Source organism: Lotus japonicus, chromosome 1 (genome assembly GCF_012489685.1).
Source record: "Lotus japonicus ecotype B-129 chromosome 1, LjGifu_v1.2".
Classification (NCBI taxonomy): domain Eukaryota; kingdom Viridiplantae; phylum Streptophyta; class Magnoliopsida; order Fabales; family Fabaceae; genus Lotus; species Lotus japonicus.
In genome coordinates this window covers 43,867,887-43,879,059 of record NC_080041.1, presented here as the reverse complement: position 1 = coordinate 43,879,059, position 11,173 = coordinate 43,867,887, and positions in this window count along the sequence as shown.

The window sequence follows — 11,173 nt, the reverse complement described above, 5'->3', positions numbered from 1 at the left end:
CATCCCAAGCTCAGGATCTGGCACAAGATTTTGCTCAACTGCATACACCAGAGACCAAAGGGCAGTTCCCTAGACTACATCAACTTCAACCAGAAGGCGATGTTGTTCTTCATCCAAGACAAGAAGAAGATCTGCCTTCCCTACTTCCTGTTCTCCTACTTGAAGGAGTGTATCCGGAAGTCTCGGACCACTGCCTCCATCAAGTCAGCAATCAAGTATATTCCCTTTGGGAGACTGTTGTCTGATCTCTTCATTGAGAGTGGCCTCATTCAAGATCTGGTAAATGATGGATGCACAGAGGATCTGACCACCATTGTCAGTGATGTCTTCACTGCGAATTCTCTAAAGAAAATGGGCCTAGTCAAGAAGAAGATTGCTCCTGCCCATGAAGACACATCTTCTGAAATCAGAAGTAGAAGGGTGCCTCTGAATGAATACCCTCTGTGGACACAGGCAGACAATCCTGAAGCCATTAGGTGCTATGTTGAAGACCTAAGGGCTCAAGGCTATGAAATTGATCTCGATGAATTCTTCAGCAGACTGCCGCCAGCTCCAGAGTTTCCTTCTACTATCAAGAAGAAAGTTCAGAGTAAGATGATCCTAGAAGAATCTTCTGAGCAATCAGATGTCCCTCTGACCAAAGGGAAGAAGGCTGGTCAATCCAAGAGAAAACATGATGAAACCAGCAAGCCAGATGATGGTGATGATGGTGATAATGAGGATGGTCCTCCTTCTCCTAAGAAGAAGAAGAAGCAGGTCAGAATTGTGGTGGAGCCTACTCGGGTGGAACCAGCTGCTGAAGTGATCAGAAGGATTGAAACTCCTACCAGAGTGACAAGATCATCAGCACAATCAAGTAAGTCTGCAGTTGCTTCTGATGATGATTTGAATTTATTTGATGCACTCCCCATATCAGCCATGCTCAAACAATCTTCAAATCCACTCACTCCTATTCCTGAGTCCCAACCAGCTGCACAAACCACCTCTCCACCACATTCCCCAAGGTCTTCATTTTTTCAACCTTCTCCTACTGAAGCACCTCTCTGGAATTTGCTCCAGAACCAACCCTCTAGGCCAGATGAACCAACCTCTCCCATTACCATCAAGTACAACCCATTAACTTCTGAACCCATTATCCATGAGCAACCAGAGCCTAACCAAACAGAACCTGGACCCAGAACCTCTGATCACTCTGTCCCAAGAGCATCAGAACGTCTGGCTCCCAGAACCACGGATACAGACTCTTCCACAGCCCTTACACATGTATCCTTCCCAACAAATGTTGCTGACTCTTCTCCTTCCAACAACTCTGAATCCCTTCGAAAATTCATGGAAGTTAGAAAAGAAAAGGTGTCTACCTTAGAAGAATATTATCTCACTTGTCCAAGCCCTAGGAGATATCCTGGCCCTAGATCTGAACGTCTAGTTGACCCAGATGAACCTATCTTGGCCAATCCTTTACATGAGGCAGACCCTTTGGCTCAACAAGCTCACCCTGCCCCTGACCAACAAGAGCCTGTTCAACCAGAACCTGAACCAGAACAATCTGTGTCTAACCACTCCTCAGTTAGATCACCCCATCCTCTGGTTGAAACTTCAGAACCTCACCTTGGAACCTCTGAACCAAATGCTCAAATGTTTAACATTGGCTCTCCACAAGGTGCCTCTGAAGCTCACAGCAGCAATCACCCAGACTCTCCTGAAACCAACCTCTCTATAATTCCTTACACTCACCTCCGACCCACATCTCTCTCTGAGTGCATCAATATTTTCTATCATGAAGCCTCATTGATGCTACGCAATGTGCAAGGTCAGACTGACCTAAGCGAGAATGCTGAACATGTGGCTGAAGAGTGGAACAATCTGAGCACTTGGCTAGTGGCTCAAGTTCCAGTTATGATGCAGCTCATGCATGCAGAGGGAAGTCAGAGGATCGAGGCTGCAAAGCAAAGGTTTGCTAGAAGGGTGGCTCTTCATGAACAAGAACAGAGACATAAGCTACTTGAAGCTATTGAAGAAGCCAAAAGAAAGAAAGAACAAGCAGAAGAAGCTGCACGTCAAGCAGCAGCTCAAGCTGAACAAGCCAGATTAGAGACAGAACGACTTGAAGCTGAGGCTGAAGCTCTTAGATACCAAGCACTTGCACCCGTAGTTTTTACTCCTGCTGCTTCTGCTTCCACTCCAGCTCCTCACGCTGCTCAGAATGTTCCTTCTAGTTCTACTCAGCCAAACTCGTCCAGACTCGACATTGTGGAACAACGTCTTGACGCTCATGAGTCTCTGCTGATTGAAATGAAGCAAATGATGATGGAACTTCTGCGTCGATCTGATAAACCCTAGCTTTAGGATCTCTTCGTTTTGATTTCTTTTTCTTTATCTGTGTTTTATTTCGTTAACCTCTGGCTCTTTCTTGTTAATCTTTACTTTGCTCGTTTGTGATTATCTATGCATATATCTGACATTATGTTTGCAATTTTTTTTATTATTCATCATAACCGCTTTTACATCATACATTTTCTTTCTTTTTCCTAAAATCCTAGAATGGAGGATCCCTCCTCATTCTTCTGCACTCCTGGCGCTGCTCTGACCTCTCCTTCTCCAGACGCTCTAGTGCATACTGGATGTTGTTGAGCCTGTCTTTTAGCTCATCCCTCTCCAGAATCTCTTCTGCAGTCTTGAGCTTCTTTTCCAAGATCTCTTTTTCTTCCAGCAGCTTTAGTTCAAGCTGGCTGAGTTCTTGCACCTCCTCCACGAAGGCGAGAAATTCCCTCAAGTCTCTCTTCAACTCTGGATGCAGGTCCTCCTCCAGCAGTGTCCGTGTTAGCTCTGAGATGGTTGTTGTACCCTCTGGATGCCTAATGTTGAGAAACAAGTCCTCCTCAAAGGCTCTCTTTCTCAGCTCCTCTAATGCGATCATGTCTGACGCCATTTTTCTCTGGTATGATGTTGTGAAGCTTACCCCTCTCTCCAACGCTTTATATATAGGCTTCACTTTCTCTCTGAAAGTTAATGCTCCTACAGTTTCTCGAGGTTAAGTTCTTGGTAACTGACCCTCCTCTTTACTCCCTTGGCCGGTGGTAAACGTTCTTATCTTGCATTAACTCTTCTATTTATTTCGCCTAACTCTGATTCATGCATCGTTTTCATTTTCTTTAAACTTAGACCTTCTCTAAGGGGGAGTACCTTGTACTTCAAGCTAAGTTTTTCACACCCCAAGCTTTTTGCTTATGACAAAAAGGGGGAGTAAACCCAGTTTTTTATGTGTAAGATGTGTTAGTGTGATTTATTTTTCTTTTGGAGAATTTAAGAGTTCCACCTTTATGACCATAGATGTGTCACTGGGCAAATACAAGGAATACATTTCACTTCTTCTGAAGTGATTCTAATTTGACTCTGATACCCAAGACTCTGATACCTTGTCCGTGACTCTGATTACTTATGCGCTCTGATTACTCTATTTTCATCTATGTCATAAGTTTTTCACTCTGAACTCTTATATCATTTAGCTCAGAATCTAGACTTTACTAATGTTTTCATCAAGTATTAGATTCAGGGGGAGCTAAGCTCAGAATCAAGCAGTGACTTGAATTCAAAATGAGCAAGATAAACTATTCACATCAGGATAAGTCTTGTTCTATATCTCTAAACTCTGAGTGAATTAAGTTTAATGTTTAAGAATTGTTCATCAAAAATCTTAGTTTTGTCATCATCAAAAAGGGGGAGATTGTAAGATCAAGTTTTGATCTAGTAGTACAACTCTATGTTTTGATGATTACAAGTTAACCTTTTGATATGAACAATTGTGGTACTCTAATGTGTTTTTCTGAGTGTGCTATTTACAGGCTCTGACCTCAACTCAATCTCACACAAATCAGAAGCACTGTGTATAAAGAGCGACCCAAGCAACGCTTTCGCATTCACCATGTTCAGTATGAACAGTGGAAAAGCTTCAGAAGTTCTGAAGTTATACAAACTCTGATGTGGACTCAGTCACTAGAAGTTCTGAAGATCCAGAAAGTCTGATAACCAAGAAACACTGAAGGCTCAGATATTCTGATGGTGTAGAAGACTCTGAAGATCCAGAAGCTGATTAGTGAAATTCTGATGTCCAGAAGCAAGATACTCTGAAGACCATGTACTTCCCTCTGAGTTCAGAATCAGAAGAAACAATGGTCAGAGGATCTGGGCTTTCCCTCTGACTCTGATCAACCGGCTTCACAAGTTCCAACATGAAGCTTTCTCCTGATCAGAAGTCTCCTAGGTTTAAAGGTCAAGTCGCTATCCAAGTACAAAAGCAACTGTACCTTCTTGACGACCTACCTAACAGTCTCAGACACAGCAGAAGCTGGATTTTCCAGAACTGCCCTCCAACGGTAGCATTTCCCATGCAACGCTCAACCCTAATCCTTGGAGTATATAAAGAGGCTGAAGACTGAAAGAAGCGGCTAGAAGCATTCACATACGCGCAAGACAAATTCAAATTCTTCTAAGCTTTCTTTCATCTGAAATTCATTGAGTTTACTATTAGCTTTTTAGAAGCAAATCTCTTGTAAACAATTCTTTGATAAACAGTTTGTTTAGTTCCTTTAGGAGATCAAGGTTGATCGGATCCTAGAGAAGACTAAGAGAGTGAATCTTAGTGTGAGCTAAGTCAGTGTAATTGTTAGTCACTTGTAGGTTTCAAGTGCAGTTGTAACTCTTACCTGATTAGTGGATTGCCTTCATTCTAAGAAGGAAGAAATCACCTTAACGGGTGGACTGGAGTAGCTTGAGTGATTTATCAAGTGAACCAGGATAAAATCCTTGTGTGCTTTTCTATCTCTTATCTTTAGCACTTAAGTTCTCGAAAGATTTGTCAAAATCTTTAAGTTGGAAGCTTTATCTTGAAAACGTTATTCAACCCCCCCCCCCCCTTTCTACCGTTTTTCATACCTTCAAGATTGCCTTGGGTTCTTGTTCAACTAATTCAGTTTTAGCAAACCTTCCTATTCAATAAATCCTGAGTCTCTCCTTGATGTTCTAGCCTAGATAGTCATCTGTCGATGCCTCGTAAAGAAAACCTTTTTTAATCAAAAGATAGGTTCAATTCCTTGATAACCTAAACATTTGCTAGAAGCACTAAGCATACATTTCAGGCCAACAAACCCCAACCCTTCCTCTATTCCTAGTAGCAAGCATAGAAGAGGTAATCTCACAACAAGTCCCAATTCTATAACAAACTCTCGTTATGATTATAGAAAAGCAAAAAGCTAGCATGCATTCAAGCTTGAAAGATAAAGCATAGGAGTGAGATTCAAGGGTTTACTCAGAACAACATGAATAGAAAAGGAATGAAAGCTAAAACATTCAAAGTCTTACAAAGAACCCAAAGCAAAGGGGGTTTTAGCCAAGCATGGCTATTAAATCCATACAAGAAAGTAAAGATAAAACCTGGAACATAAGGCTTAGAGAAAGCTCCTCAAGCTCCAGAACCCAAACCCTCTCTTCTAACTTATTACAATAAGAGAAATTGACAAAAGGTCCCAAGAGAAATGTCTAAAAACCAATTTATAGGCAAACCAAGCGAGTCTGGGCGCTCATGCGCCAATTCAGAGCGCCTGAGCGCCAATTCCAACCAAAAACAAGCTCTCTGGAAGGTAATTGGCGCCTAGGCGCCAATTGAACATGCCTAGGCGCCAATTCCAAAACCTGGAATAAAGCAATTGGCGACTAGGCGCCAATGGAGCACGCCTAGGCGCTCTGACTTCGCTGGAAAACCTTTAGAACTTCCTCTTAACTCCTCTTCAAGCCTCTTTAACCCTTTCTTCAATATACCATGCCACTTGACCTTCCTCATTCATCAGTTTCAGACCTGGTAACTTAGACACAAAGTAAAGGAGATATCTAGAAGCTTCAAGAGTTAATTAGCAAAGAGAACCTTAAATTAAAATAGAAAAGATATGCAAGTCCTCTAGCTAATGAAAATGCACGAAAGGTCCCTATTAAACTACAAAAATACCAAAACAAAATAAAAGTACAAAGAAAGATAAAAATGCATGATAATGCATGAAACACTACATGAGACTCAACAAAAAGACGCAAAACTAACAAAGGAATGACCCTAAAAACACCACTAAACTAGGGTCATCACACCACTATACTCAACGACAGCTCGCCCTCGAGCGTCACTAAGATTAGCTTGCCCTCAAGCTCCAAGAATTACTCCCAACACACACGCCAAAAGAGGGATACACTATCAGAAAACTGGGAGATCAAGTGGATGCAGTTAGTTCCAAGAGAAAGATACAACAATCAACTTCATGCTACTCTTAGATAAAGAAGAATGAGAGTTCACTATGAGACGCATTTAGAACTAACATCCTAGCATGAGACAATTGTTTAGTGCGTTGAGCACACAAGCAAGTTCATAGGTTCTGAGAATCATTCACTCAAGAGCAACTAAAGTTGACAATGCATCATTCAATGAGACTTCAAAAGGGTTGCAATGTTGGCTAGGTAAAGCACAAGGTAGGTGGTCCCTAAGAAAGACTAAGGCTGCACAAAATTAGAGTGTGGTCCTTTTGGAAAATCGGAGCTTAAAGCAATTGATACTTAGCACACAAGTCTCTCAACCCCCTTTTGTTTCAGAATTTTTTTTTTGTTTTTTTGGAACTCCACCTTTGCCATGGAGTTCATTTTCTTCTTTTGAATTTTTTTCAATTTTTTTCTTTGGGGCAAGAGACAATTGCACTTTCCATACACTAGCTCCATTAAGATTTAAGGACCACAACTCCCCATTGAATCCAACCAATCATCCAGCCCAAATAACAAAGGTAACAAAGAATTCTCCATAAGGCTCAAAAGGGTTGACTAGGGATAAAGATGTACAGTACAGGCTCTGAAGTCCAAGAAAACCTACAAGTCTCAAGAATGCAAGTCTCCTAAAGCATGCAGAGAATGAATTCAACACAGAACCAAGAAGTGCAAGTGAGTCAGGATCCTCTAGGAAGATTTATAGTGAAGGGTCAAAGATGAACCCCTGTGGACTCACATCAACTCAATCATCAAGACACATTTAGAAGACCGAAGTCTCATCCTCTCTTTCCTAACATACAAACACTCCCCCAAAAACAACACAAAGTATCCTCTTAAAAACATTTTCAAAACAAGCATCATGTGAGAGAGCAAAACGCTGAAGCATGTCATCTAAGTATAGGGAAATAACAACCCAGACACAAAAGACTCTATTTACAAAAATGCATGATTGAGAAGATAAAGAAACGCTACAAAGGAAAAATATGCTAAAAATGCATGAATTTTGCTAAGAGAGTAGGGATAACCTCTTTTACCATACACAACGGAGGCCTCGGTTCCACCTCTTATTTCTAAACTTCAGGCTCCCATTCCCTGCAAAATGCAACAACAAAACATGCAAAATAAAACAAGACTTGGGTTGTCTCCCAAGCAGCCCATTGTTATAGTCTTAGGTAGACTATCCTCCTTGTCAAGTTGGAGGTCTGAAAAACATGGTTTCCAACTTCAATACCTCACCACCTAGGTACACTTTCAACCTCTGCCCATTCACAGTAAAAGTATTCTTGGTCTCTGGGTTTTCAACCTCAACAGCACCATGAGGGTACACCATTTTGACCACAAAGGGTCCAGACCATCTAGACTTAAGTTTCCCAGGGAATAGTCTCAATCGAGAATTGAAGAGTAGCACTAATTGCCCTTAGACAAATTCCCTATTCAGAATCTTTCTATCATGCCACTTCTTTGTCCTTTCCTTGTAGATGCTAGCACTCTCATAGGCTCGAAGTCGAAACTCATCAAGCTCATTCAATTGCAAGAGTCTCTTCTCGCTAGCAACTTTCCAATCAAAATTCAATTTCCTTATGGCCCAATAGGCCTTATGTTCTAATTCCACAGGTAAGTGACACGCTTTCCCAAAAACTAGGTGGAAAGGAGAGGTACCAATCGGAGTTTTAAAAGCGGTTCGGTAGGCCCATAAAGCATCATCAAGTTTCCTTGACCAGTCCTTTCTGGAAGAATCTACCACCTTTTCAAGAATACGTTTTAACTCCCGATTAGAAATCTCAACTTGCCCACTAGTTTGGGGGTGATAGGGGGTAGACACTTTGTGCTTAACACCGTATTTTTCCAAGAGAGACTCGATAGCTCTGTTACAAAAGTGAGTACCCCCATCACTTATAATCGCCCTAGGAACACCAAACCTAGTGAAAATGTTCTTTTTCAGAAAAGCAACCACCACCTTAGAGTCATTTGTTGAGAGTGCAGCGGCTTCAACCCACTTAGAAACATAATCAACAGCCACTAAAATATACTGGCAACCAAAAGAAGGTGGGAAAGGTCCCATGAAATCGATGCCCCAAACATCAAACAACTCAATTTCCAAAATATTTTTCAGGGGCATCTCATTTCTCCTAGAAATGTTGCCAGTCCGCTGACATCTATCACAACTCTCAACAAAAGCTCTATTATCTTTATGCAGAGTAGGCCAATAAAAACCACTTTGGAGAACCTTAGCAGTGGTCCTCTCCCCACTAAAATGTCCACCATAACTTGATCCATGGCAATGCTAAAGAATTTTCTCAAAATCAACATCTAGGATGCACCTTCTTATGACTCCATCAGAACAAATTTTGAAAAGGAAAGGGTCATCCCAGAGGTAAGATTTTGCATCATGCAGAAATTTCTTCTTCTGCTGCCAGGTCAAGTCATGGGGAATAAGTCCAACAACACTGAAATTAGCAAAATGTACATACCATGGTAGGGGTTCCTCGGTGGAAACAGCTAGAAGTTTCTCATCCGGGAACTCCTCTTGAATAGGTATTGGGCTGCACGCCCCACCTTATAATCTCGACAAATGGTCTGCCACTTCATTGTCCTTGCCTCTCCGGTCAATGATCTCAAGGTCGAACTATTGAAGGAGTAAGACCCATCGAATCAACCTTGGCTTAGAGTCCTGTTTAGCAAACAAATGTCTCAAAGCAGCATGGTCAGTATGAACAATAACTTTAAAACCCAAGATGAAAGGCTTAAACTTCTCGCAAGCAAAGACTACACCCAATAACTCTTTTTCAGTTGTAGTGTAGTTCCTTTGGGCCTCATACAATACTCTACTTGCATAGTATATCACATACAACACTCTTTCTTTCTTTTGACACAAGACAGCCCCTAAAGCTAGATCACTAGCGTCACACATGATCTCAAATGGTAGAGACCAATCCGGAGCAACAATAATATGGGCTGTCACCAAACTCTCTTTAATAGACTCAAAAGCTTTCAAACAATTTTCATCAAAAGTAAAAGGTGCTTCCTCTTCAAGCAAGTTGGTCATAGGCTTAGCTAATTTGGAAAAGTCTTTAATAAACTGCCTATAGAAACCAGCATGCCCGAGAAAACTCCTAATACCCTTGATGTTAGTTGGGGGAGGGAGCTTTTCAATAACTTCAATCTTAGCTCTATCAACCTCAATCCCCTTTTCGGACACCTTGTGTCCAAGCACTATGCCATCCCTAACCATGAAATGGCACTTCTCCCAATTTAAGACCAAGTTGGTCTCTTGACATCTCTTCAAAACCAAAGCTAGATTCCCTAGACAAGCATCAAAATTTGGACCAAAAACAGAGAAGTCGTCCATAAAAATCTTGATGCAAGTCTCTATCAAGTCAGAGAAAATAGCAAACATACACCTTTGGAAAGTGGCTGGGGCATTGCAAAGCCCAAATGGCATTCTCTTATAAGCAAACACGTCGTAAGGGAAAGTGAATCCCGTCTTCTCTTGGTCTTCCGGTGCAACACAAATTTGGTTGTACCCGGAATAACCATCAAGAAAACAGTAGTATTGATGCCCAGCCAACTTATCTAACATTTGATCTATGAAAGGCAAAGGAAAATGATCCTTTCTAGTTACCGAATTCAGCCTTCGGTAGTCAATACAAACCCTCCACTTCGTCACTTGACGAGTGGGAATCAATTCATTGTTCTCATTGGCAACTTCAGTGATGCCTCCTTTCTTGGGAACCACTTGAACAGGACTTACCCATTCACTATCCGAGATTGGATAAATAACACCTGCATCAAGCAATTTAATTATCTCTTTCCTCACCACATCCTTCATGGAAGGGTTAAGTCTCCTTTGAGGTTGGACTACAGGTTTGTAGTTTTCTTCCAGCAAAATTTTATGCATGCATATCGCAGGGCTAATACCTTTGATATCATCAATAGTCCAACCCAAAGCTGACTGATCCCTCAAAACTCTGAGGAGTTTCTCCTCTTCCAAGGGAGTGAGAGCACTACTCAAAATAACAGGTTTATTCTCACCTTCCTCAAGAAAAGCATACTTGAGAGAGGAAGGGAGTGGCTTGAGCTCACTCTTCTCCTCAATCGGAATCTCCTCATCCTTAATTAATTCTTCTTTCCAAATCCTTTTGGTGGAAAGGGACGAGACAGATTCTAATTGAGTTAGAGTAGCATTCACCTCATGGTACAAAGAATCAAGTTCACTCTCAAGATTTTGGTCCTCTATCTCTAGCCCCTCCATGATTGTTGTTTCCAAGGGGTCCTTAATAGATATCCTAACAAACTCTTCACACACGAGCTCATCCACTACTTCACATCGGAAAACTTCCTCATCCGCTCGGTGTTTCAAAGAGTCAAAAATATTGAAGAGGACCTCATCTTCACCTACTTTCAAAGTTAGAGTTCCCTTAGCCACCTTAATCTCAGCCTCACCAGTGGCTAAGAATGGTCTCCCTAGTATGAGAGGGACTTTTGAGTCCTCTTCCATGTCTAGAATGACAAAATGCACTGGGAAGACAAACTTATCCACCTTAACCACAACATCTTCAATGATCCCGTAAGGGGTTTTTAAGGACCTATCCGCCATTTGCAAAGAGATCATAGTTAGGGTAACCTCACCTAAGTTCAACCTTTTAAACATACTAAGCGGCATCAAGTTGATACTCGCTCCTAGATCACACAAGGCTTCTACCACAGTTAACCCCTCAATCTCCACCGGAATAGTAAAACTCCCGGGATCTCTTCTCTTCTTAGGAATCTTTCTTTGCAAAATGTCACTACACTCTTCGGTCATCAAGATAGTTTCATCAACCTCACTCAACTTTCTTCTCTTGCTGAGGATATCTTTCATGAACTTAGCATAGATTGG